The 10,041-nt window shown below is 43.1% G+C and overlaps 1 long non-coding RNA gene across 1 annotated transcript; it reads right to left on the bottom strand.

Annotated features, from left to right (window-relative positions):
* Positions 1–4,636: 4,636 nt before the first annotated feature.
* Positions 4,637–7,360, bottom strand: LOC311232181. The gene is made up of 4 exons (XR_014619926.1): positions 7,227–7,360; positions 6,949–7,013; positions 6,081–6,226; positions 4,637–5,376 (listed from the first exon to the last, which is right to left on the bottom strand). It is a non-coding gene; the product is annotated as an uncharacterized lncRNA (long non-coding RNA).
* Between the last annotated feature and the right edge of the window lie 2,681 nt (positions 7,361–10,041).

Here is a 10,041-nt window from a genome sequence, read left to right as displayed (position 1 = left end):
GGATATATCCGTGGGAAGTTGTTATTGCTTTTATTCTATTTTAATAACCTATTCAAGGTCGCCGAGCGGCACTGTAGATTTACCCTATTCTTTGAATTCGAGAAGGTGCAATACCGGCCAGATCCTCTTAGGGGCGCTATCGCGATAATGCAGTGTGCACTGAAGGGAGCAATCTTTTTTTTTACTTTTTTTAAACTTTTTTTTTAGTTTCCAGTAGCTGGATTCTGGATCCGCAGCCTGTACCTTGGATTACATTTTGCATCGCAGATTTCACCATGCAATAAGGGGATTTATCATCAGCCAATGGACATATCGATCTACCAGATGGCGATCGATAACGGGGAAATGCTCGGGGGATCAACCCGGACCACGGTAAGATCTTTTTCACATAAAGTACAGCCCAATCGGGCATTATTATGATACTCAACCAGGCGTTCGGCCTATGAGGCTAATGAGGCTAACACGGTTATTGGTAATCGATAATCAGAAACGACCCCCCCCGCCCCCCCCCCCCCCCCCCCCTTTCATGCATACATGCTTTGGGATCGTGCTGATCATATGCAGTTTGAGTTATTTATGTAGCATCTGTAAAACGGAAATGCCATTGGATATAACGTTAGCAGCTATTAGCCCTATATCTAGCCTTCCAGAAAATATACTAGACCAAATCCCGTATAACACTTATAGTCACGGCGCTATAAAATGAGAACCTATTGATGAAAAAAAAAATTCTTTAAGCTATTTTGAAGGGACGGTTTATGGACTCAATTGACAATGAGAATGGACAGATAGCAATACTATAAAGTATAGATTTAGCTCTACAAACAGCCCCATGTTTGTTTACAGTCCCCGGTCCTCTTGAGATTAATTAGACTCATCCCAGTGGCCGCAAAAGTGTTAAGACTAAAATGTTGAGCCATATAATTTACTGAGGGAGATTCAGGTAGGGGGGGTGCACATGCCAGGGCCCTCATTTATCAATGGTGCGTACGCACAGATATGTGCGTAAACCGTGCGTACGATAATTTCTAAGCAAAGTGTGGGAATAAAAATGAACGTGTGCTTGAGATTGTGCGTATATCTACGCACAGCTCAGACCGTGCGTACATGGCGCCCAGCGGTAGAATAATAAGACTGCACCATGTGACAGAGTTAATTGTAAAATAGCGACATTAGTGTAATTATTGTCAAACCCTATAAATAGCATTTGGAATAGGTATTTCGGAATGAATTCAGCCTGGTTCATATTATAGGAATACTTCTCGCGCTGTGCACTCAGATGTTTACAGAGATATAGGGCAGTCTATTTGCCGAAAGAGAACATACCGCTACCTGAGACACATTCTCCTTGATTTGTACCGCAATTTGGGACCCAAATTGGAGCGTGGAACAAAACGCAGTGTTGGATGTCGTAATTTCCCCAACTCCCAACTACATACAATATCCATATATCAATAATAACAGCAGGCCGAGGCCAAGAGAGGATTTTACGCCAGGTTACCCAACATCATCGGAGCAATAGACTGTACCCGTGTAGCTTTCAAAGCTCCATCAATAAACAAATCCAGTTATGGAACGGAATTCCACTCGGTCAATGTACAGATAATCTGCAATGCGCATTTTGGCTGATAATGTCGTTGCCGGTGGCCGGAGTCTCATTCAGGCCTAATTGTATTTAATTCAATTGTAATATTATTAGTGGATAATAGTGGGGTATCTGTAATTAAAACATCACTTAAATGTAGATCGGGATTATCCACTGAAGCCATAAATGACTGACCAAAACCACACTGTCTCTACTAGCATAAAACATTAATAACAGTGTCTACTCTTCACAATATTAGCATAAAACATATTAACATGAAAGAGGGAACTATTCTGGACTGGGTTGGGCTGAACTGGGCAGTGAAAGATGCTGGGCTGGACTGTGTTGGGCAGGGAAAGTTGGGCTGGTCTAGGTTGGACTGGGTTGGGCAGTGAAAGATGCTGGGCTGGACTGGGTTAGGCTGGGTTGGGCTGTGCTGGGTTGCACTGGACTGGGTTGGGCAGTGAAAGATGCTGGGTTGGGCTGGGCTATGCTGGGTTGCACTGGACTGGGTTGGCTGGACAAGAGATGCTGGAATGGACTGGACTAAATACTGGATTGAGCGGGGCATGGTGAGTGTTCATTTTCCCCCTTCCTCTCCCAAACTGTTCCTACAATTGTTTTATGTTGCATGATGATCATGAATACATTTATTATGTATTGTATTTTTTATGTTTAAATATCAACATTATCTGTCCATCCTCAGTAAATACTATCAATACTTCTGACTTCATCTGGTCTTTTCAAACGCGCACACACACACACACACACACACACACACACACACACACACACACACACACACACACACACACACACACACACACACACACACACACATACAATAAAACTGCACAGACTTATATCGGGTCGCAAAATAGGCGCTCTGTAGCCCTGCTCTGCTGTACAGAGCTACACAGCGTTTCACACTATAATAATAATGCAGGACCTCTTTAGGGGGTCTTTAATCGGCATGCAACAAACTGGACATGCAATTGGAGCGGCACACACACACTGGGATACACACACACACATGCATTGTCTTTCCTCAGTCGCCGATGCGATAGAGTCTCTGCGCCTAACCCATCCCGTTGTCCTTCCCCCCATGGGCAGCCGGGAGCAGATAGGGCGTCAACGTGAGCCGCGCCCCGGGGACCAATCCAAGTGCTCCTGTCCATCTTCGTCAAGGACGCCACAGCTTTAGCGATCTGTTGTTGTGCATGCATTGGGTTTATCTTATCGGGGGGAAACCCTTGCGAGCACGGGGAGAACATGCAAACTCCACACATAACAGAAGGGCCTGGGAGATACCCCACCTGGGTACCTGGCATCATGGAAACCTGGTCCCCAAGCGGGAATCGAACCCTGGACCTTCTTGCTGTGACGCGACACCGTGCCGCCACTACTGAGCGGATAGGACTCGCCGGATTTTCAAAATAAGAGTATTGCAATATGAACCGATCCTTTTTTGTTTTGTTTTCTTTACTCGCCAGTGTGGCTAGTGGTCTTCTTGAATCACTCGCCAAACATAAAAAATACTCGCATTTGTCGAGTAAAATGGCCTAATTTCCTCCCCTGTGTATTTCATTACCATATATGGATAATCATGCACGAGCATAGACGGTAAGAACAATGGTATTTATCAACACAGAGTGTGCGTACGACCTGTGCACGCACGGTTGATAAATCCCAATTTTTCTGTGCATAGAGACATTCTAAATGCCGCGCGTAGGAACGAAAATAGAACACTTTCTACGCATTATTGATAAATGAGGGCCCAGGTGACTAGGGAACTCACTGGCTGCTGACGGGCTAAAGATTTTTTTTTAATAGTATAGTCCGTACTGTTTTTCTCAAGATCAGGGACAGTCATACTAAAACACAGCAGATGGTGGTCAGATAGCTCGGGCCTTTCAATAGTTCTGTCGACAGTGATACTCAGACCTCTAGAGATCACCAAGTCCAGGGTGTGGCCGTGTTTATGTGTTGGGCCGACAACATGCTGAATAAAATCAAAAGAGTACAACAACTGTAAGAAGCCCACAGCCTCAGCTTCTGAAACATTATCCACATGAAGGTTTCCGTCGTCTGTTATCAGGGTTCTGTCATAGTTAGTGGAACAGATAGATAGAAGTTCTGCTATTTCTGTTAAAAATAAGGCTTTACTGAGCTTTGGAGGATGATAAATAGTAATTATTAGCACAGGGGATTTACTCTCAAGTATGGTGGCCTGGTATTCAAATGATGAATAGCTGCCAAGAGTCAGAGGTTTACATTTTAAAATGTCTCAAAAAATATTTGCCAGTCCACCTCCTTTCTTAACCTCACGTACTGAGTGCATACAACTATAGCCCATGGGGCAGGCAGAGGCCAAAGTTACCGCTCCATCAGAGCCAAGCCATGTCTCCGTTAGAAGAATAATATCTAACTTCTCATCGCAGATGATGTCGCTCACCAATGAGGACTTGTAAAGAAGTGACCTGATGTTAAATAGGGCCATCTTTATCCCATGACCATGACATTTTACTGGACTGTAATATTTTACAGGTCGGAGGTTTGCCAAATTTGCTTTACCAGATGCTCTATTATGATGTCTATTGCTAATCATTGTTGGAATGGGATGGAATGGTAGAGGTAACTTTGATGATACAATTTAATATGATATTAGCGGGGCACAATTTTCCTGATTACTAAGCTGCCCAAGCCTAGACTGGGGAGAGAGTTGAAGGGGGTAAGTTAATTGAGCTACTGTAGAACTTGGACATCTTAAACATCTAGCTAAGAGAGAGGAGAAGACACTACAGTTTTGAAAATAGCGGAATAAATGCATTTTTGGGAGGCCACATTTGTATGATAGTTGGGCAAATTATACAAAAATATTGTCTGAATAAAGATCTCCAATTAACTGCTTATTCCAATAAATAACTGTGAATATTACAGGACCAATAGTACACTTTTATTGATTTGACAGCTCTAATTAAAAATAAGAATTGAGGGCATGGTCTATTTTATAGACCACTACTTCAAGTAGTGAATCATGGATGTATTTTATTGCATTGATTAAAACGTTCAAATCTTTTTTTATAAAAGATACAAAAAAAGTTAATAAATACTACATTATACCAGAGGTAGCAACATACATTGTAGAAAATCAAAGAAAAACAAGTGTAGATAACATTTTATATAAAAAAAGGGATAGTGTATAAAATAAATAAATAAATAAATATATCTTGGGTACAATTAAGTGATTAATGATAGAATGAGTTGTTTTTCTTTTCAAAGGTATCACTTTTCACAATAAGTTGACAGCAGTATAGATCACATGGGTAATGTCATGAAAGGGCTCAAATAAAATAGCTGGAAGTCCCTGGACGGGGTGTGGTTATGTAAACACTACATAAATCCTGTTCAGTCATGCATCTATGGTACAGTATACATTACAGTATTGCTATCCATGTTCATTTCAAATACTTTGTCCACTGGATTTGTATCATAATTATTGGGTTAACATTCATGATGTGTTTAAAAGTATAAAATAATAATAATTGTAATGTCCCTTTTCCCCAAGGGCCAGTGATGGTATCTATGTGAGCCCATCTCCTTTACTATAGTCAATAGTCAATATGTCCATTTGCTCACACAGGAACATATCAAGGTTTATAGACAATGAAACAGTCTTGCGAGGATGGTTATGAATATGGGTAGCCAAACTCCGTTTCTCACAGTCATTTTCAAAGTCTGGGCTCCTGAAGTAGTTGGGGTAGCTGTGGTAGTTGTGGTAGCTGTATTAGCTGCAATAAGATAGAATAATTGCATTGATGTCAACATCACTTCACAGCAATGGTTAGTAATAGTAGTCATTGAAACAGATTCACCTGCAGATTCGACAGATTCAAAATTGCAATAGAAGTCGTGCACATAATGGTTAGATTAGATTAGATTATTTAATGACCACCCAGCCAGGCTGGTGGAATTTGTTTTCAGTGCATTACATTGCATTGTTCCAACATAGAACATATAACATCACTTACAATACATACATACTACATGCAGTTAAATACATAGATACATAATTACAGAGACCACAATATCACAGTTTATGTTCATAAGAGCAGAGCTAGGGGGGTTGCTACAGGGAGTTCAGTGTCCGTATGGCAGTGGGGAAGAAGCTGTTTCCATACTTGGTAACCACTTCTTACTTGGTGGTTGGTTTGTTACTTTTGCTTAATAAAATAGTACATTTCGACATTTCAGTTTTTAAGTGTAGTTAGATTACACTTATAGCATATTGATGACTATCATACTAAACATATGATTTGAATTAATACATGATAGCACATAAGAAGTATCATAAATGCATTGCAAGTATACTCTCAGAAAAGTACATAAATATATTTCAACACACTTAAATGAATATACTAAAAATGATTATACTTGGCACAATAAATGGGAAAATATACCAACGTTTGACTTGGGTAGGTTAAAACATACTTACATATGGTAATAGAGCTTGTATCTACATTGAGGTTGGTGCTGCCGCCAGCCAGTGAGGTCTTCAGTGCTTCAGTTGCACTGGTTGCATCAGGAACCACAGTTTGGTTTTTGAAGATTAATGTCATGTTGACAACCACAGACCCTTGTCTAACAAAAGAAAAGAAGAAACAATAACAAGATATTAGCCTTGTTTGGAGGGTTTAAATAAATAAAGTCCTTTGGACACAATAGATTTAGGACGTCCCATAATCCTTTATGCATTTATATTGGCCATTGTTAGAATACAGTATTTCTTGCACATTAAAGATAGCTTTAATTTTAAGTATATTATAATATATTTTCTAAATAGGGTGGCTAGGTGGCGCAGTGGGCAAGGCGCTCGCCACCAACGCATGAGATGCTGAGTTCGAGCCCAGCTCTCGGCGTTGCTACCAGCTTGGCTGGTCGTTCATACTAATACAAAGTTGCAGCTGGTGCTAAGGCTGGTGCTAAAGAAGCTGGTGGGTGGGGATCGGACGTTGTGGACAGCGACTCCTACAGGTCGGTTGGTGCGCCTGCGCAGTAGAATCAGGAAGCGACGAGGGCGGCGTGTCCCTCCCACGCAGACCCTCGCCGCTGAGAGATCACGCTGTGCAGGTGAAAAGATGCGACGGCTGCCTCCTTGAGTACCGGAGGGGACACGTGATGCAAGGCTTCGTCCACATTGCGGTTTGTGGGAGGCATGGCCTACCAACGTTCGAGATAGGGGAGGGTAGAATTGGACAATACGAAATTGGGGACGGGAGAAAAATAGAAAAATGGGAGAAAAAGTAGATAAAAATTTAATATATTTTCTAAATAATACATTCCTAGAATAAATCATCACTTACGAGAATTGATTGATCATTGACCTTAAAAAGGTAGATGGATATATGATCCTGTAACCTTGGTTGACCTTGGTGAGAGAAAGAGAGAGAGACAGAAAGAGAGATGTTACTGAAAGGGCCACAGAAAAGTTAAATAACAGGTCTCTTAGCATTTCAGCTTATTTTTATGTAGAACATTTAAAATAATTATTGTAGTTGAATATGTTACGTGTAATATTTATCTTATTACACTGCAGGTTTAGCTGTATAAATAAATACAACCTAAAACGTAATAGACTTACCTCTGTCGTAACATTTGCAGCCAGTTGCTGGTATGCCACAGTGGTAGAATCCAAAAGGTCATTTGAAAAAGTGCGCATCATTCTGAATCCCAAACCCAAAGACCCCTCGTTGCTTGTAGGGGCTGCTGTGGATTCTGTAGTTGTTACAACTGGAGCTATTGTGGTTGGTGCTAAAGTTGCGGCTGGTGCTAAAGTTGCAGCTGGTGCTAAAGTTGCGGCTGGTGCTAAAGTTGCGGCTGGTGCTAAAGTTGCGGCTGGTGCTAAAGTTGCAGCTGGTGCTAAGGTTGCAGCTGGTGCTAAAGTTGCGGCTGGTGCTAAAGTTACGGCTGGTGCTAAAGTTGCGGCTGGTGCTAAAGTTGCTGCTGGTGCCAATGTTGCGGCTGGTGCTAAAGTTGCGGCTGGTGCTAAAGTTGCGGCTGGTGCCAATGTTGCGGCTGGTGCTAAAGTTGCGGCTGGTGCTAAAGTTGTGGCTGGTGCCAATGTTGCGGCTGGTGCCAATGTTGCGGCTGGTGCTAAAGTTGCGGCTGGTGCTAAAGTTGCGGCTGGTGCCAATGTTGCGGCTGGTGCTAAAGTTGCGGCTGGTGCTAAAGTTGCGGCTGGTGCTAAAGTTGCGGCTGGTGCTAAAGTTGCAGCTGGTGCTAAAGTTGCGGCTGGTGCTAAAGTTGCGGCTGGAGCTAAAGTTGCGGCTGGTGCTAAGGTTGCGGCTGGTGCTAAGGTTGCGGCTGGTGCTAAAGTTGCAGCTGGTGCTAAAGTTGCGGCTGGTGCTAATGTTGCGGCTGGTGCTAAAGTTGCGGCTGGTGCTAAAGTTGCGGCTGGTGCTAAAGTTGCGGCTGGGGCTAAGGTTGCGGCTGGTGCTAAAGTTGCGGCTGGTGCTAAAGTTGCGGCTGGTGCTAAAGTTGCAGCTGGTGCTAAAGTTGCGGCTGGTGCTAAAGTTGCAGCTGGTGCTAAAGTTGCAGCTGGTGCTAAAGTTGCGGCTGGTGCTAAGGTTGCGGCTGGTGCTAATGTTGCGGCTGGTGCTAAAGTTGCGGCTGGTGCTAAAGTTGCGGCTGGTGCTAAAGTTGCGGCAGGTGGTAAAGTTACGGCTGGTGCTAAAGTTGCGGCAGGTGCTAAAGTTGCGGCTGGTGCTAAAGTTGCAGCTGGTGCTAAAGTTGCAGCTGGTGCTAAAGTTGTAGCTGGCGCTAACGTAGCTGGTGCTAAAGTTGCAGCTGGTGCTAAAGTTGTAGCTGGCGCTAACGTAGCTGGTGCTAAAGTTGCAGCTGGTGCTAAAGTTGCGGCTGGTGCTAAAGTTGTGGCTGGTGCTAAAGTTGCGGCTGGTGCTAAAGTTGTGGCTGGTGCTAAAGTTGCAGCTGGTGCTAAAGTTGTAGCTGGTGCTAAAGTTGCAGCTGGTGCTAAGGTAGCTGGTGCTAAAGTTGTGGCTGGTGCTAAAGTTGCAGCTGGTGCTAAAGTTGTGGCTGGTGCTAAAGTTGTGGCTGGTGCTAAAGTTGCAGCTGGTGCTAAAGTTGCAGCTGGTGCTAAAGTTGCAGCTGGTGCTAAAGTTGTAGCTGGCGCTAACGTAGCTGGTGCTAAAGTTGCAGCTGGTGCTAAAGTTGTAGCTGGCGCTAACGTAGCTGGTGCTAAAGTTGGAGCTGGTGCTAAAGTTGCGGCTGGTGCTAAAGTTGTGGCTGGTGCTAAAGTTGCGGCTGGTGCTAAAGTTGTGGCTGGTGCTAAAGTTGCAGCTGGTGCTAAAGTTGTAGCTGGTGCTAAAGTTGCAGCTGGTGCTAAGGTAGCTGGTGCTAAAGTTGTGGCTGGTGCTAAAGTTGCAGCTGGTGCTAAAGTTGTGGCTGGTGCTAAAGTTGTGGCTGGTGCTAAAGTTGCAGCTGGTGCTAAAGTTGTAGCTGGTGCTAAAGTTGCAGCTGGTGCTAAAGTTGTGGCTGGTGCTAAAGTTGTGGCTGGTGCTACAGTTGCAGCTGGTGCTAAAGTTGTGGCTGCTGCTAAAGTTGCAGCTGGGGCTAAGGTAGCTGGTGCTAAAGTTGTGGCTGGTGCTAAAGTTGTGGCTGATGCTAAAGTTGTAGCTGGTGCTAAAGTTGTAGCTGGTGCTAAAGTTGTAGCTGGTGCTAAAGTTGGAGCAACTGTTGTTGGGGCTGCTGTTGTAGTTGCTGAGGCTTGAACCATCAACACAAGGACTGCAAATGTTAGGAAAAGAAAAGTGATGTTAGTCCATTGAAAAATTCACATTATTCATGAGTCCACATGTAAAACACTTACCAATAGAGTAAACCCTCATCATCTCCATTTTGAATCCAGCTGCCGGTGTACCTAATGAATGAGAAGTGAGCATTGTTTTCATGTACATATCTATAGAATGCACAGAATATATACAGCACACAGCAAATCCAATGACAGATCTTTGATATTACTGTTTTCTTTCAGTAATGTGTATTGTGACTGCATGTTCACACTATGTTATTAATGTACAATAGTGTTTGTTATTCAGAGCTTCTATATCATTGACTATCACCATACTGTAGCTGCAGTAACCATGTTTCTTACTGAGACCTGACTAAGACACGTCCACTTCAAATCTGTCAGCTGTTAATAGAAGAAGGGTCAGCCAGGCGAATGCTAATCATTTTAATAATTCACATACTTTAAAGTATGTTCTACTTGTGCCCCAGGACAGTTCTGTCAGTATTCTGCTTCAGTTGTACCTCATGAATGTTAGGTACATTCTTGACATTTCTTGACATTTTGCACTGATTGAGAATACAATAATTCACAATGTATCAACATGATCTCAAGTATAGTTGTACAGTAAGCAACCAAACAGAGGAAGAAT

The sequence above is a fragment of the Notolepis coatsorum genome (assembly GCF_963971535.1).
Source record: "Notolepis coatsorum genome assembly, chromosome: 7".
Taxonomy (NCBI): Eukaryota; Metazoa; Chordata; class Actinopteri; order Aulopiformes; family Paralepididae; genus Notolepis; species Notolepis coatsorum.
Note: the sequence above shows the minus strand (reverse complement) of the source record. Positions and strands in the feature narration are given on the sequence as shown.